The following is a 25668-nucleotide window of genomic DNA, read 5'->3' as shown; positions in this document are numbered from 1 at the left end:
TCTTCTTTGATGCCCCTAAACTTATTCGTGAAGTGCATTTTCTGTTTCTCTGCAATGGACGATTTTGTGTCAGCTGATGCCTGGCTCTTAATCAGCTTCTTTCTAAATTTAATTTTCCTGTTTCCTTTCCTTGCTCCACTGAGCCCTTCCTTAATTATCAGATTACAGTGTTCAGCACGATTCCTGGAATTGTTCATTTTGTCAACCAGAAAGAAAACAGACCTTTGATATATGTAAGACTGTGCCTTCTCATTTAATGATTCTCCAATTAGTGTCCCAGTCAATCTCAGGAATTGCACCTAAAATAACCAGTGAGCGAACTCGCCTTCTGTTCTGTTCTCTCATCTCTTCCTACCACCAGATTTACCCATAATTTGCAAAGCAGGACTTTGGTGAAATAGCCAGTCACGTAACGTCATGTGAATACCAGATCATCGTGCTTAGCTCTCTTGCTTGGTGAGTCTGTCCTAATCTCTTTTTGTGTAGAGCTACTGTGTGTGTACGTGTCCCGATCTTTGCCCCTGTGTCTGGCAAATGTTAATTTCATTAATTAGATACGTAGGTGTTATGGGTTCCTGAGTGCCTGGAAAGTACTTTGGCCAAGAAAACCAAAGCAGTATGTTGGGGCTGGCTTCATGGGTGTACAACCTGGGCAGCCACAGAGGGCCCGTGATCACGGGGGCCTGCCTGTGACCTAATGGTCTCGTGGTGTCGTTCTGTAGTGCTTCCTTTTATCTTTGAACTTGTATTCTGTAAATGAAGTTTGATGGGACAATGGAGCATGTGTGCGAGCACAGGAGATTGACATGCCCACCGTTCTGGCAGCTTCCTTTGCAGGGAGTGTTTGTGATGCCCAGGGCACAGGATTCTGATGGAGCCATGTGCATGGTATTCAGCAAGACAGGTAGTGAGTACAAGGTGGCACATTACCTCTGCACGGAGTAAGCGAGTCCACTCATGGTCTGGGGTGCTGTGCTTTCTGTGTGAACCAAATTGGATTCCAATGCAGTGAAGGGAAAATGGTGTTCTAAGAAATATTAATGACTGTGAAATAATAGGAAAATATAGATAATATTAACAGGAATGAATGTATGTGAATAAGAATGAATATATATATATATATATATATATATATATATATATATATAATATTAATAGGGATGAATATATATATATATATATATATATATATATATATATATATATCCCCAGTTCCTGGTACAGAGCTCCTAAAACCCTTGTCACTTCCTAAGTAGTAGAAGCACTGACAGCCTCTTTTGTTTTCATATTTGGTATTTGATCCCAGTTGCTAATACAGAGCTCCTAAATCCCTTACAATTTCCTGGTGACAGGAATGTCCTTTGTTCCAAGGGGTGTCTCTTGGTGACGCCAGGATAGCTTCAGGATGGGGGCTGGCCACCAGAGAGACCCATCCATGATTAGAAGCTTGGAATGTTCAGCTCTACCCCTCATGCTCCAGGAAGAGGAGAGGGGCTGGAGACTGAGTTAATGATTGATCATGATGCCTATGTGATGACGTGTCCATAAAAACCCAAGTGTGGGGTTTGTAGAGCTTCCAGGTTGGCGAACACATCCCTGTGCTGGGTGGGGGTGGCCCACCACTGCTCCACGGCGACAGAAAATCCTGTGCTTGGGACCCTTCTAGATGTACGCATCTTTGTCATCTGGATGTTCATCTGTATCTTTCATCATATTCGTTTAGAATAAACTGGTAAATGTAAGTGTTTTCCGGAGTTCTGTGAGCCCTTCAAGCAAATTATAGAACCCAAGAGGGGCTTGTGGAAACCCCAACTTATAGCCAGTCTGTCAGAAGCCCAGGTGACAATCGGAGACTTGTGATTGGCATCTGAAGTGGAGGTGTGGGCCGTCTGGTGAGACTGAGCCCTGAACCGTGGGACCTCCTGATAGATACATTGTAGGGCATTCAGCTGGTATTGAAGCATTACTGGTATGAAGACCCCTCTCACCCACGCCCCACACACATCTGCTGACCAGACGTGTCAGAAGTGAAGTGTTCTGTGTGAGTAGTAAAGGAGAAACACCAAGAGTATTCTTCCTGTGCGATGACCAAGGAATCCTGTCATATCCTTTCTTACTCATGTCACTTCCATGTGTTAGCCAAGCATTGCAGCTGAAAAGATGACGCAGACGGCAAGGACAGTAGGACAACCACAGTTTCTTTTCCTTTCATCCCTCCTTCACTCCTCATAAGCTTAAAGTAGAGGGTGTTGGTAGAATGTATGCATGTGAAAAAGTGAAATACAGTCAGCCGAGCGCATTTTGTGCAGTATTTCTGCTGTTCTGCTAAGAAGAACATGCCTGCATTTACAAGCTACAAAATATGAACTGCGTAATTTTGTTGATTCTGGAATTTAGATACACGCTCTTATATTTGCATTTAAAATAAGCACTGCACAACATAAACAGCAATGGTAAAATTCATCCTAATAATCAGAAATTTAAATTTTTCTTTACTTAGAATGACATTCAATAGCAAATTTAGAAACACCATAACAAGTCAGGAGAAAGGCCAGAAAGAAAGAAAAAAAGTTGTTTGAGCACCTTTTATAGCACTCGGTTCCTGCTGTTCGGACAGGAAGCCCCCGTTTTCCTCTTACTCTGGGCCCTACAGAACGTTCTCAGGATCATTTCTATTTTTCCCCTCTTTGTCATGGATCCCCCGGAAGTGTCTGTGGCTCCGAGAAGAGCCTGTGCAGTAGGTTGCTCTGCATGAACCCCCAGAATGTCAGGCTGCATTGCATTGCTGGCTACTCCAGTCTGCGGGGGGGAGGTCTTTGTATCTTTCATCCTCCATAGACGGAGACTCCATCATAGGGGCCCTTGCTGTGTGAGGCTTTTTGCCTTCCCTCTCTTATCCTTTCTGCATTCACACTGTAGGGTAGCCCCACAACACCTGGGTTGCTAGCAACACTTAGGAGTCAAAAATGGGGAGGACTTTCTGCGTGTTTTAAATGAGGCATCAGTCCTACATAGGCTGTCGGCCGCTGAGAACGCACGGTTGGAGTTTTACAGTTACTGATTGTGGAGAGAGAGGGAGAGAGAGAGAGAGAGAGAGAGAGAGAGAGAGAGAGAGAGAGAGAGAGAGAGAGAGAGAGAATGTTTTAGTAGTGGCAGAAGACTGTGGTGTGATTTTTTTTTTTCTTCTCTACTTCTTTTCAACTAACATCCCCAAACTATGAGAAATTTCTGAAGATTGTTTTTGTCATTTGAAGACAATAGAGTATATAGTCTAACTTCTACAATGTTGATTTCTTCTGATTTTAAAAGGCTACTTTGGAAAATATAGGAAAAACTATGAAAATGGAAAAAAAAAATTGCCTATGATTTTATCATACAGTTAACTAGTATTAACATTTTGGTGTATTTTCTTTTTGTCTCTTTCTGTCTTCATTTCTCCCATTTCCCTCATTCTCTCCTATCTTCTAGTCCTTCTTCATATACTTCCTTCCTTCCTTCCTTCCTTCCTCTCTCTCTGTCTCTGTCTCTCTCTCATCTATTTGTCTATATGTCTACATGTCTGTATCTATATCTATCCATCTATCATCTATCTATCTATCTATCTATCTATCTATCATCTATCTATCTATCTATATATATATATATATATATGTATGAGTATCTGTATATATATATATATATATATATATATATATATATATATATATACATACATATGATCCATTGGATTAAGCAGTGACCATTCTGGTACTTTCTGCAGTTTTAATGTTTAGATTGTAGTACAATCAATTCAATCATTTGTGTGGTGACTGAGAATGTTAAATGATCCAAAATAGAATAGACTCAGTCAAACTGATATCTGTGAATAGACACAGCTTTAATCATTACAAGATTAATCAGTAAGGTGTTAACATAAACCAATAAAGCAAAGGTACTTCAGATTAAGAACTTTATATCATTTAGAGTTTCACCCCATTATTCTTTCCATGCAAGTGCCCTCGGGCTTTCGAATTAATTGCATGTGATTTAAAAAGGTTTAAGATGAAGGCGACACACTCAGCAGAAAGCAAACTTGACCATTGCTATCTCACTTTAATTAATCTCTTTATTCAGTTCATTCAACATCTGAATCAAAAAAGTAAAATCATGTTCTTTTGAGTTGAGGAAACAGTTGAGTTACAAAGTAATCTGATACAGAAGGGATCAAGGACGGACTATAAAACATAGAATTCCTAACAAGTGGACCTGAATTGAAAGTCCTTTTATACCAGGTTTTTCATGCTTCAGTGGCAGACTTTTCTTCCAGGTTCCCTGGATCCTGCCCTTCACCCCTTTGGGGTTTGTGATATAAAGCTTTCTCCCTTTCACTTACAGCCTAGGCTAGCATTCTAAAAATGACCAGGTTCTAAAAGCCATTCCTTTTTTAACTCAGTAAGAATTTAAGGCTCCTTTAGAAACCAAAATCCTCTCGAGACAACTGAAAAACGTTCTCTTTTTCCATAGCAACCCTCTTATTGTGTATCGGAAACTCGGTTAGATTCTAAGTTCTTTTGTGGCTGCATTAATGCACTTACCCTAAGAACGGCAGAATGCCTACTATGTGCCAGGCACTGTACCACATGAATAAAAACTATAGCCTCTTCCCTCTGGGAGCTCATTCTCTGGGGAGAAACAGACATTCACCATGTGATCAAAATGAATTAGCACATGTGAAAGATGCTGCAAGAAGAGTGGTTGATTCTAGAAATGCCTGTAACAGCCACAGAAAGTAAGGGTGTCTGTGAGGTGGAAGGATGAGTAGCTGTGTGCCCTAAGAAGGGGCAGGGGAAGAAAGAGACTTTCAGAAAAGGGAACTGCACTGGCAAAAGCTGTGAGGGGAAGCAGGATAACACATGCATAAGAGTCTGTGACCTGATCAGAAGCACATTTACAGAAGATCACACTGGTGACAGCAAAATAGGTGGGTCTCTAGATCCTAAGCTGTGAGCTTGTCTGGGTTGGTGGTGAAGTCCCTGCTATAATGAGACCCAGAGATGACACAGATTTAACATGTTGTTAAAGCTGTCCAATAATACACTGTATTATTTACAGTGCATTTTATGCAGAGCATGAAAATAGAAAATCTTTTTTAACGACTTCAACATGAAAGGCCCTATGGGACAAACCACATTTGACAGAGAAATCACTTCTGAAGTCTGGTGAGGAAAGACAAACAAAGCAGCTGCGAAAATGTCCCAGTCAACAGCCAATGTGTCAGACTAGGATGGTGGTGGTGAAAAAGGCTTGAGGGAAGCACTGTTCTAGGTACTAAAGATGCAGTGAGCAAGAAGGACAGAGTCACTGCCTTCGAGGGACTCAAATGTGGTGATGCAGACACGTGATCTAGGCCCCAGAGCACACAGTGACATGTCAGCACCCAGGGCACAGACCAAAGAATCCACAGGACAGGGCGCCCACCTGTGAGTGCCATGGGCAAGTTTTCATAGGGGTAGGATGCTGAATCTTAGTGTGGAAGAGGGACTGAGAATTTTCGAGGTGACTGTGAGAAGGAAAAGCCAAAGAGACAAAAAGAAGAGAGTAAGTGAAAAAATGTAATGCTAAGGGAACCGCCCAGTACTACAGAGCCATGAATTACAAAAGCGAGCTTGGGGTTGCATTTTCCCAAGTCTGTAACAAAAAGACGAGAATGAGGGTAAGGGGAAGCACACACACATTTTCAAACGCACACAGATTTCCCAGGTACCAGAAATATGACAATGGACGGAGTCCTTGCCTGTACGAAGCTTACCTTCTAACGGGGAGACAACTAATACATGCGTAGTGAAAGGGACTTTCAAATAGAGATAAGTGTTTTGAAGAAAAGTAAAGCGTGTGAAAGTGACTGGAGGCCATGTTTTAAATACTGTGGTAGCCATTTTCGCAGAGGTGCCAGTTGGAGACCGGAATGAAGTGAGGAAACGAATCATGCCACTATCTAGATCAATATCTGTTTCCAGTAGAGGGAACAGCAAAGGCAAAAGCTCAGAGGCAGGCACGGGCTTGGCATTTCTAACGAAAAGAAAGAAGAACTGTGGCAATAGAGTAAAGACCGTGGGAAAGAGGGGGATAAAAAATGAGTATGAAAAGAGAGCTGGGGACCAGATTATATAGGTCACATCTCTGCTTCACCTTGTCATGTAGGAGACCCAGAGAGGGAACGTGGATTTCATTCCATGTTGGAAGAGCGCAAACCTAGCTCTTTGTTTCCCTGGCTATATTATTTGGAACACCTGAGAAGAGAGATGTTCTTTTAAAAAATAGTGTTATCCTAAAACAGGTGATGAAGTCCGGCTTGCTGTTCCACCTGTGTGTCTTATGAGTAGCATCATTCTTCTGTAAAGAAAATCTGGGACAGAATGTAGCTGCCCATTGTTTCTTTGGAGAAGTGAGGCTGAGAAGCAGCGTAAAGGACCAGGGAAGGGAAACAAGGGGTGTTCAGCCTCAGGTGCTTCATTGAGTTGAGGGTCAAACTCAGGATCTAGAATTCTGCAAAACCCCATTTGGGGTTTGACCGCTAGAGAATGTTCTCTCTTTAGTGCTGGGCATTATTCTTCAGCTCATTTGATTTAGAAAAACATTGTTTTCTGTAGTCACTTTATGTGTTTGAGCTGAGAGTCAGAACCCGCCTGTCTGTGTGTCATGGGTGGCAATGTGGCAGTTCACTGACACGAGGCTGGAGACCTCACGGGATGTCCAGGCAGGTCCCGGCACCTGAGATACTGTAGTCAAGTCATTTCTGATTTTAGGATCCGTTTCCTTATTTAAACTTAAAGGGCTTGGAATAACTCAGATGGTTTCTATTCACTCGGTGTTTCTGTGGGTTACTTTCAATGTATATCTCCTCTTCTACACTTGTGTCGTGCTCTTTTAAAGACTTCAGTGAAGGATGTTTAAGCTAGTTAAGCTTTGCCATGTTAGACCGGGGTGGGGGACATCAGCGGAGTCTTTCTTGGTGTTTTGGGTCTTACTTCTGATACTCTATGGGTTGTTATCCCTCTTAGCTTCATTACATGTGAAAAATCTCATCAAGTGTCCTAGATGTTCCTACATAAGATACTGATAAACACCGGGCATAGAAATTCTTTCATATTTTGGTCCTGGGGAAGAAGTCGAGGTGACAGAGGATATTACATTTCACAAGTCTATGTACTATGAAGAAGCACAGATGGAATTAAAACAGGCACACAGCAATGTGTAATAGAAAAAATCAATGTGCCTAAATACCAAAACAAAGCATTAACAACACTTTTGAAAATTCTCAAAACAAATGAGTAGTATAAGGTGCAATAGGAGAACTATTAATTTGTTTTTGTGTGTGTGAAGAACCATTTTTTATGAGTAACAGTGGTAGACATTAAGGCATAATTTAATAGTTTGGAATCTAAGAAAGCTTTTTCGTTCTACATTTCCTATTAGACAAAGAGTTGTTTTGTGTGTTTTTTTAAACAAAGTTTAAGGGAGTTGAATTATTCTCCAGAGCCTAATATCTGCCAAACAGCTCAGTACTCCTTTAAATTTGGTTCAACTCTCTGTGAAATAGTAATATGCCACTCTTGACCTCCATTTTAATGGAAAGAAGGATTTCATTAATGCCCTTTCTTAACAACTGCTCTAATTAATATGTACTAGTCAAAAGAGCTGATTTACACTACAAGATTTCATAAAGAAGAGGAACTAAGTAATCCCAAAATAAAAGCTTTATCTGAATACACAGTGCGATGCTCAACAATGCATACTTACAGTGAATTTCTCATAGGGGAACATCCAGCCCAAATTCCAGTGCCAAACAAATCCACTGGCAAAATGTAAAGTTGTGTTTTCTATCATCAGGAGGCTCTGCTGAAATGAGATGTGCTTGAATGAAGGCCAGATAAAAAGAAATGCAACTTCTGTTGTAGGGGGATTGTCTTCACACAGCCCAACACCCTTCAAAGGCATTGCAGTAACTGGCTTTATTTGAGAGTCTTCTTACTGCTTCATAAATAAGCAATGGGAGAAAGATTGGTTACTCTTATTTATATTATATCATCTTCTTAGAAATTCTATCTGAAACAGATTGCTTACCCTCCCCCTCCCCCTCCCCGCTCCAAAAATCAGTCTGCAGCAACACCAATCAAATAAACAAAAATTCTAAAACTTTCCAAATCTCGCTTTCATTCTATATTTTAGGATGATAGCCACATCTGCCAAGAAAACCCTGAATATAAAGAAGATAAAGAAATATGGGCTGTGATTACTCAGTGAAGATAGAATGCGTAGATTTTATTTTAAGGAAAGTCCCTACAGTGTTTAGTTAAGAAGTCACCATATGTAATTTCCTTTCATCTGTCATCTGAGAACTGATGCATTTGTAGCAATTCCAAATTCCTCCTCTTTTAATTCTGTCGTCTTCATCTGGTAATCTGTGAAGGATCTTGAATCAGTTTTCTCTCTGAGAAGATAATCTCACATGGAATTTTCAGAAAAATTCACGTGACAAATCATCTGATGTAATCCATAAAGGTTGTTATGCTTGCTGCTGGGGGTCATTCATCTATGATGAAAACATGATTCCTCCCCTCGTGGACTGTACTGATAAGATCAGCAAGGGAGAAAAATAAGCAGTTAAATTAAAGAGAAACCAGAATGAGCTAAACACTGCAACAGATACATCTAGTGATTGGGAGTGAGCTGTGAGGAAGGAGGTGAATCAGAGAAGCTTCATGGAGAAAAGGGCTTACCCAGTGGGTCTGAAAGGATTTGGGTAGGAAGGGACAACCCAAGTAGAATAATCTGAATAGAGGCAGAGAAATTGGAAAGTGGCAACTCGCTGCAGACAATGAAGAAGAAGCTGGGTTGTCCGATGTGTGATGTTGAGGGGAAGAGGTGAGAAATAAACCTGGCACACTGGCTGGGTCACGTGTCACATGCGTTCAGCTTAGGATGAGGTCCTTTGTGGGATGTGACTGCAGATAACACCTCAAAGGTGGTGCAGCGAGAGTTGTGGGGAGCGAGGAGGGCGGTGCAGGATTAAGGAAAAACAGTAGCCATGAATAGAGTTTAAGCAGACCAGGGACCCCCGATCTCAAGGACTGGAAGCTCCAATCGGGCCCTCGCATCAGCTTTTATTAGTTTGGTGGGGAAGTAAAGGAGATAAATCTTGTCATCTCAAGATCTGTGAATCCCATACATCATAATAGAAAACCACTCAAGTCAATCACCCTTGCCTGCAGGCAGCTGGACCATAAGTCTCAACTTCCCCAAGGGACAAAACCTATATGCATATGAATAGATGGAGAGCACATCATTGAATCACTTCCCTTGCAGGTTTAGGGAAGGAATGCAGCCACAGAGGCGGAGGCTTTCCATAGCCTCAGGAAGGTGGGGGGTTGTGCCCACCTCTGTGAACCCCGCGGGTTCTCCTGTTGGTCCCCATGTGACTGCCTCTGGCTTGAGTTGTTCCTTCTGTGAGGAATCTTACTCGTTATTGACTGTCCAGCCATCTTTCTGGGACCAAACAGGGCGGCATAAGGTGCAAACACAAAGGTTTAGCAAAGTCCCTGAAAGGATCTGTCTTACAGACTCTCCTTTCTTTGGGGGCAGGTAGAAGGAAACAAATGGTTAGGCTGCTGCTGGCAACACAAAGGAATGGCATGAGCACAGCCATGTCACCAGAAGATGAACCTGAAACTGGGAATCGGTTAGATTAAGGAAGGGACAAGACAATGGCAGAGCAAACAATTAGGGAGTAAATGAAGTCATTACAGGTGAGAGTAATGAGAATCTTAGACTGGGGACAATGAAGGTACAGTACGTATCTGTTGAAGTTAGTGTTGTTTTGCAGCCTGATTCTAGAAAGGGATTTGTGAACCTTGAGAGATTATTTTATCCCAGAGGATAAATTTTTTAAAAGATTTAAAACATTTTAGATGTCTTCCTCATTCTCCTATTGGATAATTCAAAATGATCTCATTTTCTCATAGGCTATTTGTATAAAAAATACAGCCCCAATGTGTCTATAAGTATTCAAAACATAAGTATATAGCTCATGATAAAAATGTAGGCTTCTTCCTGTTTATATGGATTTGTCCCTTTCTATGCAGGAAGCATGAAGTACTCCTATGATCTTGTCTTTCCTTTGCAAAAGAGGTCTCATTTTCTTTGTTCTCTCCCAGGGTTGAGGTGCATTTTACACAGTACCACCCCATGAAAATCGTATGCTATTGGGAGCCCAACAGCAGCAATTCAAGTGACATTGACTGATTTGGCACAGGTTACTATGAAGAAAATATTTCACCCGACTTAACTGTTGTGCTACTGCTAATTTAAATGCCAACATGTACAATGTTTACAAATTAAGCATAAGTGAAGCGTCCCAAAGTTTCATTACATAACCCCACCTGAAGATTATAAAAGATGACTGATGCCATATGTTTTTCATTTAAATATTTGTGTGTGGATAATCATTGAGCTGAATATATTCTTGCTGTTACAGTGTGACAGAATCATAATTCCTCAGAAGTTTTTATTAAAAAACTGTAAGCTTTGGCTCAAGGGCACAGTAACCCGCGTATCAAATTAATTTAATCATCAACATAAACTAATGAGAAATTAAGCACGGTGTTCAATGTGTTGTAATTCCTGCCTCATACATCTCATGACTGTAGATTTCCTAAAATGAGTTAATTTACACAATGAAATGTCATACTAGACATAACAACTCTTGTATTCTTTCATAACTTTATTATTTTGGGGTAGGAATGATCTCATTTCTCCTCTATCTAATTGGTCTTGTTTTTTTTTGTGTGTGTTTTTTTTTTGGACTATGTTTGAAAGTAATTCTTTCTTGAATGAATACTTTGTTTTATAGATATACATAAAAATAAAAATCATCTAACAATTGGAAATTCAAGAAGTGAAAGCAACTTGTACTATACAGTTTGCATAATATTTTATTGTCATAACAGCTCTACTGCCCTGTACTGAGTAGTATATCCATGTCGCCCTACAACTTATGAATGAGACGTTATTTGGAAATAGGATCTTTGCAGGTATAATCAAGTTAAGATTAGTTCATACTGGGTTAGAGTGAATCCCAAATCCAATATGACTGGTAGCTGTATAAGAAAAGAGGAATTTCAACAGAGACACATGGGATAATACCATGTATGATAGAGGCAGAGACTGGTGATGTGTCACTCCGATGCCAAGGCTAGCCAGCCACCACCAGAAGCTAGAAAGATGCAAGGAAGAATTCCCCCTTTGGAACCTGCAGAGAGGGCATGGTCCTACCGACACCTTAATGTGGAATTTCTAGGCTTCAGACCTGTGAGAGAATGAATTTCCGCTGCCTTAAGTCACCCAGTCTGTGATTGTTTGTTATGGCAGCCCTAGGAAGCTAACACATCTAGGAAGAAGCGAATTTTACCCGTATTTATTGAGAAGCGTCTGTGGGGAAAATGAGTGCTTTTTGACCACCTAGTGCATCAAACAGCTTTATGCAATGTATTTTGTATAATCTTCATAATAACCTGCAAGGCAGATATTAAAAACTAAGGAAACAGAGACTCAACAAAGTTAACATTTACCGTAGTCACTCATATCTTTTCCTTTCAGAGCCTTGAGCTCTTTCCCTTACTTCAAGCTGCCTTGGAAATAGTACAAACTGTTAACAGCAGCAGGTCCAGCCTGGTCTGCTTCTCTGTATTAGGTTGCTACGTGTCAGGTGAGCTGTTACATGAGATAACTCTAAGTCTTTCCCAATTTCTGAGGTTCTAGAAAAGACTCACCAGGTCACTGAGAATTCTAGAATATGACTGGATGTTAGAGCTCCTCCTAACCTCGGACACTGGGGCAAAACACATAGATGGCCTCCCCATAGTGCAGAGTGGAGAGGCAGCACTTACGAGAAATCGAGAAGTCGTCATTCCCTCCATTGAATCCCTGACCACCTTACGTGCTCCCTAAAGGCACAGCAACCAGCAAAGACTCCTTGGCTACACTTCCATTTGAATTCATGACTTTTAAAAGTTTTCAGTCTCTAGACGGAAATTCTCATATATATAAATTTGTCTGTATTGCATATGTCACTGATATCAAAATTCTTTTATCTGTATAACGTAAAACATACAAGTGGATGATGGGTCAGAAGGACTAGGTTTGAATTTTGGATTTGCCGTAGATTAAGACATGATGTAATCTCTTTCCTTGGATAGCCGTATCTATGAAAAGAGAAAGACCATTATTTATTCAGCAGGCATCCATTGAGCTTTAATATGTACCAGTTGCTCGAAATGGAAAAGACGAAATGTCGATCAGCGCTAAATGCTATCTGTATCTGTTAAATTTTTGTATCATTTCCTATTCTGACATTCTGGAATATTTGGTATATATGAGAAAAACATCTTCTCAACTATATTCTACTGTTGTATTATTTAACAGGACCATTTCGAAAAGCTCTTTCCCTCCATTTATTTTTTATTTCTGTGGATATTTAGATAAGAGAAGCCAGGCAGTTACTCACTGATAAACACAAAGAAAACTGTTCGATGTGGCAGAGTCAACATTTTAAATCCAGCGTTTGAATAAATATTTATCCAGTATATTCATGTATGTGGTATAGCCCAAGTCAGAGTGGTAGCAAATGGCACCATTCCCAGATCAAAATAACAACAAAGAAGAATGTTTAATCACATCTATAGACTCAGGCTAATTTGCAAAATGAAAGGAAACTTGTAAAATTCTGAGTTAACACTTCAGATTAAACTGGGCACATTCAGGGAGTATGAGTCACGTGTAGATGCCGTCTTTTTTATAGTTCTTAGATTCCTGGCATATGAAGAGATTGGACACTGAGCCCCTTCATGGGACTACAGAATAACATCAGAACCAGACTGAACCCTAAGAAAATATCATCTAGGTTAATTCCTCGGGTAAACTGTCTGAAGTCCAGAGTGGATTAGAGACTTGCTCAGTGTTCCCCTCATTGAAAGGCCAAGAACGGCCATGAAGTACACTGCACATGTCCGTCTGTGTGCAGGTCGAGTAGAATAATCTATTTTCTGTCCATCAGTCTTGTGAAAGGAAGAAGTGTTTTGTTTCGTTGGGTATTTTTTTTAAACTACTTTTCACGTATATCTGTATTATGTAGGGAGTGTTATGCGTTTTGGTCTAAAAATTTAGGGAACTCTTGCATATATTTTCCCACGTAATAATACCATTGTATGATTCTTCAGTCATTCTGTTAGGTTGGCTCAGTTACAGAGTTTATGCTCTCTCACTTATCTGTATCTGTAATTATGCATCCAGAACATGACATCTATATTTCTCTAGTATAGTTTGTATGTGCATTAATATGGCACAACTGTGTGGCATTATCAAATAAACGTGTAATATTTCACATTAGAGGTTAATTCTTCTCACATTTTTTTTTTTTTTTTTTTTTAGTGGCAGTTAATACCTCAAGGTGCCCAAGACATATTTGGTAAATGATGTTATTAACATTTGTGAAGCTACTTAAAAGTTTATTTCTCCAAAAATAATGACAGTTTATTAACAGTCAAATAATATACACTGGGCCAATTATTAAAAAATACCCTCTAAAAAGCACTTTGAAAGTAATAACTTCCAGAAATGCCTTCTCTATGTGTCAATTGTTAAACAGCAAATACTATTCCATTCACTCCATTATATCGCAGCTTATCAAAATATCTATTAAGGAAGAATTAAGGTGCAGCTTTGGAAAGCATAGTCAACACTATATCACTTTTATGTTAAAATAGAATGCATAGCTATTGGTTTCATAAAGGAAGTCACTCACAGCAAAAATGGGCAAAAATCTTTTTGACTTGGTAGAGATACATAGAAAAGATCGATTTTTTTAACTAAAGGGGTGACCTCCTTAAGTGTGCACATGAATCTCTAAGTGTTAATGACATTTTTATGCTTATTCAAATCATCATAGATTAAAAATGGTTCAGAGCCCTGCCTCTCAGTGAATGTTTCTGGAGCATAAGTTAAAAAGGAAAAAATCCTGAGATGCCCAGTGCCCAAATCTCTTCAATCAACAGTTTTATAAGCATGGGGCGAGCACTCTCCTTTTTATATTCTGGCGTAGACACTGGCCATGTTATCTGAACTGTAGATTAATTCAAGACGTTTGCTTTCCTCCCTCTCTCCACCCGCCTCCACTTTCCTTCCCTCCCCCCACCCCTCTCTGACTCTCTTGTTCCATAGACCCACCTATTGGGTATGTTTTATTGCTTGTTGGCTTTCTTCTTACTCCATATTCTTTCTTAGCATCTTACACTTTCCGCTTTAGATGTGATGAAATACCATAAGAAAACACTATTTGGGATTGTTTTCTTGACTTTTAATGGAAAAAATGTCAGAAATCATACAATAAAGTCTATCTTTTTACGACAGTGTGCCCTATGCCATAGATGCAATGGAGTCAGGTGGTGCAAGAGTTGTCTCAGTACCTGACCATACTTTTTTTGTATTTTAAACATTTTTATTCCCTACCAAAGACATTAGTTTTGTCTTTTGTTTTCTACATTTTCCAGCTGCACCTGTATTTAACACTGCTCTGATCTCCTGAAGATATTTACTGGTTGCTTTCCTAAATCTAAGGATTCTATGGTTTTAGCCTAACCATACATTTTCAAATCTAAGGCAATTTGTGAATAAATCCAGACTGCGATCAACCTGAACTTATTTCAGAACCCAATAGCCACATTTAATGTACAGACAAAAATCTGATTATGAAAAACAGTATTCAGTGAGAGGTATTACTTGGATTACAAGATTATAGTGATTGAATGTTTAAATATGTATCCTGGTAAAAAGGCATATAGCCAACAAAAAAATTTGGCTATATTTTTAATTTGTCTTTCTTTGGAGTTCCCCAAATGAACTGACTGAATATAGTTGTAGCTAGTCATTTCATGACTGAAAGTTTTACTTTAACTCACATATTAAAGACAGACCTGAATCCAGTCAAACCATTATAGATTCAGAATTGTGGACTAATGTCCCCAGGCTGAATATGCTAATATATGAAAACTATAATACTTTTTAAAAGATCTCCAAAATAATTTTTAAATAATGAGATCGTACTTAGCTTGTCCAAACCAGGTGGGAAATCATTATTAAAACTAGCCTTTAAATATATGTATGTAAAATGAGATAATCTACATATTTTTAAAATGTAGTAGATTGTAGATTTTACGTGAGTAGGAAGATATCAATAATAGAAGATCTTTCCCATGTTATATTATTCTAATTCAAAAGGAGAGTCTAGTGTTGACCCTAATAACCTTGCCGATATATCGATTAGAACAGAAAATGTATGGACTATGGAAATATGTCAAGATTTGATTATAATTCACATTCTAGCCCTGCCATTCTGAGTGTCAGGCAAATTGTTAAACTTTGTCCTGTTTTACTTTCCTGTTCTGCAAAAAAAGGTTTAATAATTATTCCCCCCCACCCATCAGAGGGTTATTTTATGACTTACTGTGATACTTGGCACAAAGTAGGTCCCTAACAAATGCCTGAGAAACATTGGTGGACGTGCGTACGGAGTGAAAGAGTAGGTGTGCCAATAACGTCTGCCGCCTGAGTATTTGCCTCAGTTAAGTGTTGAGTCAGAGGAATGTGCTGCTTCAGATCCCCTGAGGTCCTTTTCAGCATTTTCTCATAATTTCATATTTGAAGCAACAGCTGGAGATCCCAGAAAGAGCCTCTCCGTCCGTGCCTGCGTGCCCACGGAGCTCCAGGGACACCTGGTTTCCTTCAATTTGCACTCGGGACCATGTGCCCAAGAGTATGTTCTGTGATTTATAGCTGAAGTACCTCCATCTATGTCTGTAGGGCAGCTAATTAACCCCTTGACTTCTACAATCTCAGTTTACACACACGTTTATTTCATATGCTCAAACATGTGAAAGCAGGGGTCAAGACCTGTAAAGGGTCTGCGACTTTCCCCCTATTTGAAAACCAACAAGAGCGCTCGCTCAGGTTTCCTGGATGGTGGCATAAGGCATGCGATGCCTGGGTTGGAAACAAAAGTGTCATAACTCGCAGCACAGCGGGCACAACGAGATGTGGTTCCCATTGGTCCCCTTGTCCCTACGTCCTACGGGAGTGATGCAGAAGCAGGTCCAGGTAGCTGCTGTGCGTAGAGTAAGTTTGTGTCACACCTGAGTAACCTCAAACTTTTATAAGGGATTGCAAGCAAATCTGTGCCCCCGAGGGGGGCACTTTGCAGAGAAAATCCTGCTGGCGCCCACACTCATGGGATGTGCAAAAATGCGCATCCCGTTGACGATGACATTGTGAGAGGGTTGCAGACATCACCACACTTCACCCCAAATACTCTGACGTAGATCCCCTAAGATTGAGGACTTCTCCTACATGGGTCACAGCACCATCGTCACTCCCAAGAAAATTAACGTTCACAGTTTCTTTCTCTTCAATTTTTGTTCACTTTCCTCTTATGCTAGAATATGAGTACTGTTGGTACCTGCCAGTACGTATGATGGGAAATAATTTACTAATTGACTGATGTTCTATGTAGAGTTGTCTGGTGAGAAGCGATCATTCATAAATCTATTTAAGATCTCTGTTATATCCTAGGGCATAATGAGAGAGGATTGAATAGGCAATACTTGTTTTTGCTCGAAAAGAAAAAGAGGGTAGATGTTGAAAATCAAACACAGTAATAGCAGCATCAATAGTAATAGCTGGCATTTGTGAAGCTCCTATTACATACGCGGCCAAGGTTTTACCTCATTTACATCATTTAGTCCGTCATTCTTAAAGAAATACCGTAGCGTTTTCATAGATGAAAGAATTCAAGTCATTTCCTCAAGGTCAGTGAGTAAACAGCAGAATCACGTCCTGGGCCCGGCCTGCAAAATTCTACAGCCCACGCTCTCACACTTCCGACATCGTACCCTTCACCCTCTGCCGTGTGAGTTAACCAGCGTGAGCTTGCTGTGCTCCATTAGCACAAATCACTTCCACGAAGCCATCCACTCTTTGAAAGAGGACCTCTTGGCTCTGTGGCTTCCCACTCCATTTAGAACTGTCACTGTATCCAGGACTTTAATACGAGCAAGGCGACATGCTGCCAGAAGACACTCAACGTCATTAGAGGTCTCAGTCCCAGAATCAGACAAACAAAATTCATATTCTAGCTTATCACTTACCTTGGGTTGGAACTTGGCAGGTCAGCTGTCCTCTGTGTGATTACCCTTCTGTGAAACATGAATGGCAGCGACGTTGGCCTAGAACAAAGTCAGTGCCCAAATATGCCATTGATGATTCTTCACTGGGCACCTGCCCCTGCACAGGACGCTGCCCCAGCTTCCCTACGGGGGAGTGAGAACAACCAGAGCAGCCCAAGCCGGAGGCAGCGAGGTTGTGCCCATGTCAGGATCCAGGAGTACATAGGTTCCAGAAGCGCTTGGCTCCCTCCGGGGATGACAGGCATACAGCGCAGATATAAAACAGCGTGATTTAGTGACTGAACTGCCCTGACCCGTCTCTGTATAAATCTTCCAGTGCCCAGGACTGGGGAGCACTCCTGGGAATGCTGACTCAAATGCTTCTCTTTCTGCACTCTATTCATTTTCTGTGTAAAACACCTTTTAATAAACCCCCTCCGATCACATGGCGTGGAGGCAGCCACAATAGACTGGCCTCTGATTACATTCACTTCAGTTGTCTGAGGATCACCTCCTAATCCACAGGCATGAGATCTGAGGGGGTTGGGGGTCCCGCTGACAGTGCCACTGCAGCTGGAGGCCCCGTCACACTCCAGCCACGTTCTGAGCTTTCCTCACCCTTACGATGGCTCAGTTCTGCATGCTTGCAAATTGCTAACATTAACAGAAGGTAAAAGTTTCCATGTGCTCTGGCGAGTGCTAGGCTTTTTCCCCCTGTCCTGCCCTTAGTACTATACAAGGATGGCTGCTTCTGAAGACGATTCCATTGGTCTGATTTCAACCTGTTATGGCAACAAAGGATCCCAGGAAATGGCCCCTCAGAGAATAATTTCTAATAGAATCTGTTGTTCCCTGTGATTGGTGGGAAAATTCACCATCATTAACCCCAAACTTGGGGTGACTCATGCCTCCGCTGTCAGGGTGTCCTTTCAACATTCCTGAAAGTCAGATGACGAAATGTTTCCCAAAGGACCACGTTCTAGAACTTTATGAGTTTGACATGTCGGATTATTTTACAATGTCCTTCCATGAGATTCTGGAACACATTACACAGTGAAGTACACCACACCCACCAGCACTGATTTCCACAGCAACCTCAGCCACATACATGTGTGGTATACATTTCATTACATGGATTCCAGCTGTGGAGTTTTAAGAGGAAAGTCGGGAATGACAGAAATTCGGAAGTGAAACTGTGATCAGCTAATGCAATAATTTAAAACTATTTTTTAGTCATCCATTCCTGCGTTCAAGCACAATATATCATGTGGAAGTTCAGAAAAAAGATTAAATGAGAAGCACTCGGACCAAAGCAGGGTGGCTGTAACTCTGAGGGTGGAGCCCAGAACTGGCCAGTCCACGCCCTCCCGTCAATCATTGCTGACCCTCTGCTAAGTGCTCAGGAGACAGAAATGGCTGTGGTCCCACCCGTCCAGGGGCTTACAGTCTAAAGTGGACTTACTTCATCATTCAACGGGTTCAGTATTCTAATTGAAGAGTGCTTGGGGCAGGTTGGACTGCAGAGGGTACCGTCTGGGAGCTATAAGGAAGTGCTCCCTGTAGGAGCTGGTCTGATGGTGGACTTGTTTGAATAAAACCACACTGGAAACATAAACAGGACCCAGAATCTAATAGTCTGGTGTACAGTTACGGACCTGAGCTTTGAGGTCAGGCTGACCGGGTTTTACTCCCAGCCCATTGCTTACCAAGGGGACAACTTGGGCCAGAGAGACTTAACGTCAGTACTCGTCTGTCAAGTACTGAGGTTCACACTTGAGTCAAGGTGCTCCAGATATGAAAGAGCATATGCACGGTGCTGGATCTTATGCTATGTGAAGACTCTTCTATTGTTTATTCTCCTTCTGCCTCAAGCTGATGATGTTGGGTGAAAGACTTGTTTCTAGGCACAGCACCACGAAAGAGGAGACTGCTTTCGAAAAAGTATCTTTGAGACGCTATTTCAAAATCTGCCACTTCATGCCCTTTGGGTTGAAGAATAAATACTTCAAAAGTGCAGGCTTCTGGAATTGCTACCGACCCTGCAGAAAAGCTTTTTAGTGTTTAGGACTTTTTTTTTTTTTTTTTAATCTACCCTCTAAGCTTGGTTGTTGGAGAATAAGCCTGATGTCATGAGTCATTTCTGCAACATTTTCTTATAATTTGAGAGGCACATAAATTCAGGAACAAAGGTGATTCTTGATAAAAAGGAAGTGGTAATTCACACACACACACACCATTATTGCTTAATGTGATTCAACTGTGAACCTGTACACAACTTCCATTACTGGGCAGTTGTAATTCTTTATATATTTTGATTATGTCTGAAATAGATGACACAGTTAAATTGCTGTCAAAAAAATTTTTTTAAAGAAACTATTCAGAAACAGATAAACAGGTGGGTATCCTGGGCTCTGTTTCAGACTGGGACAGTTGTCATTTTCTTTTCAGTTATTTTAAACGTATTACCACGACCCAGAATAAAATCCCACAAAGGAGGCTCTCTCTTATCTCTGTATATGAGAAGATGAGTGGGATTTTTACATTACTACTTTTCATGTTTCTTATGATTGACTGATGAGGATTTCATTCACTGTTACTTTTTTCTCTAGTTCCCATCAGTTTGAAATAGATGTTGAAAGATGCCCCTAGGTATATCATAATTGTTTTCCATCAACCTTTTATGCCTTCAGGTTTCTGTGCGTGTCCTTATTAAATAAATGTTTGTCAAAATAACCTTACCATTCTGATTTTCCACTGTGAGTTTACTAGATGGGTTCTTCGTCATTTATTATCATCTACCAAGCATGCCTTGAGCCTTTCATTTGAATCCAATGATGCTTGCTCAGGGGGAAAATAAATGAACCTATGACTAACAGAAGCTTTAAAGAGATTTGGCTTTCCTTGCTGCATGATTTCTTCTTTGTGTTTTTTGAGAGGAAACAACAACTTGTTCTAGAGGGAATTCTAGCTAGACTTTCATTTTCACCTGTTCCCAGAATGGCTGGAAATTCACACATCCTCACCCCAATTTTCTTAACTATATTTTTTAAAGGCTTGCCTTAAAAGAAAAGAAAAAAAAAAAAAAAGAAACAAACTCTTTGCTTGCATTTTCATTTCTACTTATGTTGTCTGACCTAAATGACACCGAACAATATCTTAAGTGGCTGTACTCTCAGCTTCATTTCACAATGGACCACATTTAGCATCCAGTCCAGTGACATTTCAGAACTTCTTTCGTATTGATCTTCAATTTTAGGTCACGCAGAAATAGTACAACTGGGCTCCTTCCAGCCTGTTCCAGGAAATGTGACTCCAAAGCATGCAAAATACCTGTTTACAGTAAACATGTATTTTGTGAATAGTGTATAAATACTGTCAAAGTAGAGAGACAAAAGAACATTTTGATGGAAAAAAAAAAAACATGTTCATTCAAGAGAATGCCCCTCACTTCTTTGTAATCCCCACTGGGGATTGTTCTGAGAAGTAGATTAATTTATTTCTCACAGCAAAATAGTGAACCAGACTAAATTCAAGATTTCTGGAGTTCACAAGTAAGTGCCCTGCACTCAAACACAGAAGCGGTTTGTTAGCTCCTTCTCAGGCAGGTTCCTGTACTGTCATTCTTGTTTGTGCTGTGCTTGTTGAAAATGCAGGTACAAGTCGACCAGATACACGTTTTTCAAAGCCGCCCACACATCTACTTGTTTGGCAAATCATTCTGCGATGAGGCCCATTACGAACCTTGGACGGGAGATATTTTTCTGTGATATGGTAAACATTTTTATGGTCTCATGCCTTTGGAGATTTGTTTTAATGGTTTCTCTTTTTTCCCATAATAGAAATGTTGGAATAATAGCTCTGACTACCTTTGGGACTTTCTGCTAATACCCTGTGGTACTAAGAGGACACCAGTGGGATGGAGTATGCATTAATATACTCATATCCATTCCTTCATGCAATAAATTGTGTGAAGTACATCCTACATACAAAGCACTGTGTGAAGTATCGGGAGGACAGAGGTGGACAAGAGGATTTCTTCCTCAGGGATTTCTCAATAAAAGAGACCAACATGCGACTCAACAGTGAGCAAAGTGAGGGAATAATGTTTTGTTAGAGCCCTGAGTTGTTGATTTGGGAGCCCAGCAGAAGCAACTAACTCAGCCTGGGCGTGGGGTCTCAGGGAAAAGACAGCTAACACTTCCTATTGAAACATAAACAGGAGTTGCAGGGGTCACTGGGGATAACAAGCTGTGGGATGTAAACTAGAATGCAGAGTATGTGGTAAAAGGGATTGAAAACGATGGGAGCTAGAGTTGTGAGAGATGAGACTAAAGAGGGAGATCAGAACCATTTCAGGAGAGGGCATGCATATGATTTAAAGACTTTTTCTCCCCTAGCTTTATTGAGGTATAATTGGCAAATAAAAATTGTGTATGTTCAAGGTGAACATCTCGATGGGTTTTTTTTTTTTTTTTTGGTTGTTTGCTTTTGTTTTTGTTTTATTTATTTGTTTATGTTTTAGTTTCAGGTGTACAAAACAACGTAATAGTTAGACATTTACACCCCTCACAAGGTGATAACCCCCCACCCCAGTCTATTATCCCTCTGACATCGTATATAGCTGTTACAATTCCATTGACTATATTCCCTATGCTGTACTCCACATACCGTGAATATATGTATATGTATATGTATATGTGTAAAAAAATATATATATATATACATATATATGTGTACGTACATATATACACATATATATACGTATATATACATATACGTGTATATATGTGTGTGTGTGTATATATATATATATATATATATATATATAATTATAATTGACATTCAATATTATTCAGTTTCAGGTGTACAGTGCAGTGGTCAGGCATCTACATTGTCCATGAACTGGACTCCCTAATAAGACAAGTGCTCGTCTGATACCCTACAAAATTTTTGCAGTTGTGGGAGACACTAGGGTTTGTTTCTTCCTCCTTCCCTCCCTCCATACCTTCTTCTCTTCCTTCCTTCCATCCTCCCCCTCTTTATCTATCTATCTATCTATCTATCTATCTATCTATCTATCTATCTATCTATCTATCTATCTCTATCTATCTCTCTCTCTCTCTCTCTCTCTCTCTCTATCTATCTATCATCTATCTTAGGTATAATAAAAACCACACACCCACACATCTTTAGAAAGTACAGTTTGACAAATTTTTCACAGATCTACATGCCCATGAAACTATCAATACAATCAACATAATGACCATATCCATCACCCCAAAAATCTCCTCTTGCCCCATGGTAATCTGTTTCTTCACTATAGATTAGTTTGGATTTTCTGGAAATTTGTATTAAAAAAATGATAAAATGTGTATTTTTTTGGCTCTAGCTTTTCACTCAAAATAATTATTCTGTATTCATTCATGTGGCATAATATTCTATTATGTGAATATACCACAATTTGTTTATCCATTTATCTATTTGATGGGCATTTGTTGCGATTATAAATAAAGCATCTATGGACATTCCAGCCAAGAGAGCAAATCTGGTTCTGTTTCCCTTGGGTAAATATCTAAGAATGAAGTAGATGGGCAATATGATAGGTGATTAGTTTTTAAGAAAATGTCAATCTGTTTTTTATTTTACATTTTCTCCAGCAGTGTGTGAGTTCAGGTTACCTCACATACTCACCAACACTTAGCAATGTCCAGTTTTTAATTTTAACTATTGTAGTGGATGTGTAGTGAGATATCATTTTGGTTTTAATGTGCATTTCCCTAACAAGTAATGATGTGGATGGAACAAACTTTCTTTTACGTATTTGCCATTGACGTACCATGTTTGCTAAAGTTTCTGTACAGATTGCTTGCTCATTTGCTTTTTTTTTTTCCTTAGTAATGATTTTAGAGAGTTCTTTATATATTCCAGATACAAGTTCTTTATCTGAAATGTGATTTGCAAATCTTTTCTCCCAGTTTGTGGCTTATCTTAATTTTCTTAATGGCATCTTTTAAAGAGCAGAATTACTTAATTTTGAGTTCAGTTTATCCATATTTTATTTTATGGATTATGCATAGACATTAGATTTTGTCAAATATCTTCTTCTGCATCTATTGAGATAGCCATTTTTTTTTCTCCTCTAGTTTGCTGATACGGTAAACACAATATGTTTTCTTCCGTATCCCCCAACCTGGACTTTTCTTTACATTTTCTATTTTTCACCAGTTTTAAACAATTTGATTATATCTATCTAGATATAATTTTCTTTATACTTCTTATGCTTGAGGTTCATTGAGCTTATTGAATTTGTTTGCATTTTCATCATACTTAGAAAAAACTTGCCCATTATTTCTTTAAATATTTTTCTGCATGCACCTCACCCCACCTTCCATTAGGGACTCCCATTACATGTATGTTAGACTGCTTGATGCTATTCCATAGTTCAGAGATCCTCTGTTTATTATTTGTGCCCAGTTTTCTCTGTACTTTATTTTGAATAATTTATATTGCTATGTTTTAAGTTCACTAACATTTTCTTTCATTGTGTTTAATCTGTTGTTAAATCCATCAGTGTAGTTTTCTTATCAAACATTGGACTTTTTCTCTTCACAAGTTAGATTGGAGTCTTTTTCATATCTTCTGTATCTTTGCCTAATACTCGTATATTCAATATTTTCTCTACTTTCTTGAACACCTGCAATATAGTTATAGTATCTGTTATAATGCCCTTGCATAAAATTTCTATCATCTGTGTAATGTACTTTTTCATTTATTGATTTTTCTCTTCAATGTGGGTTATATTTTCCTGTTTACTTGCATGGATAGTAATTTAATGTAATTTGTTAAATGACAGAAATTGTAATTTTATTTTGTTGAGTGTTCAGGAATTTTTATTCATAAGAAATGTTCTTGAACTTTATTCTGGATCCTAGTTAAATTACATGGAAACCATTTGGATCTTGATTTAAATCTTTGTTTGGCAGGACAGATGAATGTTTACTCCAGCACTATTTTGTTTCCCAATAGTGAGGCCAAATATTTTCCTAATTTTTTTTTATTTTTTTTTATTTTTAGGATTTTGTAGTCCTACAGAATTCTAAATTACCTAATACTCTGAGAATTATGAGGTGTTCTACTCTGCCTCACAGGAACAATAACTATCCCCAGCTCTACTTGTGCTCCAAATACATACATACATGCATGCATACATACATACATACATACATACATACATACATACATATATATATATATATATATATATATATATATATATATATATATTCCTTCTTACTCTTTTGGACAATTCTTTTCTAGCCTCAGAAGCTTCTATGAGTGTGTACCGATCAGAACATTGATGAATACGAAAGAAAGCCCCTCTACAGATATCCAGAGTCCTCTCTCTTTGCAGCTATCTTCTCTGTACTATTCTACTCAGGAAGCTCCAGTCATCCAGACCTCTCTGATCTCTTGGCTCCATCTACTGCATTCTGTAAGCCATCCAGCTTTTGCTTGGGTTTCCCCATCCTGGGCCATAGCCTGGAAACTCTTTCCAAGCAATAAAGACAGGCAACCATAGGGATTACCTTTTTTGATTTCCCTGTCTCAGGCATAACTGTCCCCTGCTGCATGATGCCCAAGGTTTCAAAAAGTGTTTTACATATTTTGTCCAGTGTTTTATTTTTTCCCAAGTTGGAGAGTAATTAGGTCCCTTTTGTTTTATCTTGTTTGGGTACAGAGGTCCCACTGTAGGCTTTTAAGCATCGAAGTGATAGAATAATTTTTGAATTTGAATGCTAACTACAGCTCAACTACAGAGTTTAGAGGAGATTGCTTAAAATAACTTTTATAATAATGCAGAAAAGAAAATTATGTAAACCAGAATGTAGTCTGTGACAACTGGAACATTAGGTGATTAAATAGTTTGTAGCCATTTAAAAATAGTTTATAAGGACTCAATGGTATGATTGAAAACAAGTCATGATATAACATTAAATTTCTAAAAGCAGGTACTAAATCATTTGTATTATATTTTACTAAGTGAAAAATAAGAAACCTATAAAATTCTATATTTAGAGAGAAAAAAATTAGCAGAAACGTATAGCATTTTACCCATGGCATAGTAAAATCATGAGTGATTTTATTTCCTGTATTTTCCAAATTGTATTTAACAAGCATTATTTTCACTGTAAGAAAAATAAACTCTAAAAAAGTTCTAGAATAAACAATAAACATTAGCACTAGATACTGATATTAGTGAATAAGTATAAAGGAGGGGTTTAAGTTAATTCACTTTTTAAAAATTCATTTAGACAATTTATTGTGGATTGATTATTTAAAAAGAGTACTCTTTCTTGAGACAATATAATTATAGTATCCAAATGTTCTATTTTATTTACTAATTTTTATTTTTTATTAA

At 39.1% G+C, this 25668-nt stretch overlaps 1 long non-coding RNA gene across 1 annotated transcript in view; it reads left to right on the top strand.

Annotated features, from left to right (window-relative positions):
* The first annotated feature begins 285 nt into the window (after positions 1–285).
* Positions 286–25668, top strand: part of LOC148758320 (uncharacterized) — a 127571-nt gene continuing 102188 nt past the window's right edge. The window contains exon 1 of the long non-coding RNA XR_016021017.1: positions 286–456. This is a non-coding gene — a long non-coding RNA (uncharacterized LOC148758320). The remainder of the gene's footprint in view (positions 457–25668) is intronic.

The sequence above is a fragment of the Rhinolophus sinicus genome, chromosome 4 (genome assembly GCF_057876585.1).
Source record: "Rhinolophus sinicus isolate RSI-liver-muscle chromosome 4, RSI-T2T, whole genome shotgun sequence".
Lineage (NCBI taxonomy): Eukaryota > Metazoa > Chordata > Mammalia > Chiroptera > Rhinolophidae > Rhinolophus > Rhinolophus sinicus.
Note: the sequence above shows the minus strand (reverse complement) of the source record. Positions and strands in the feature narration are given on the sequence as shown.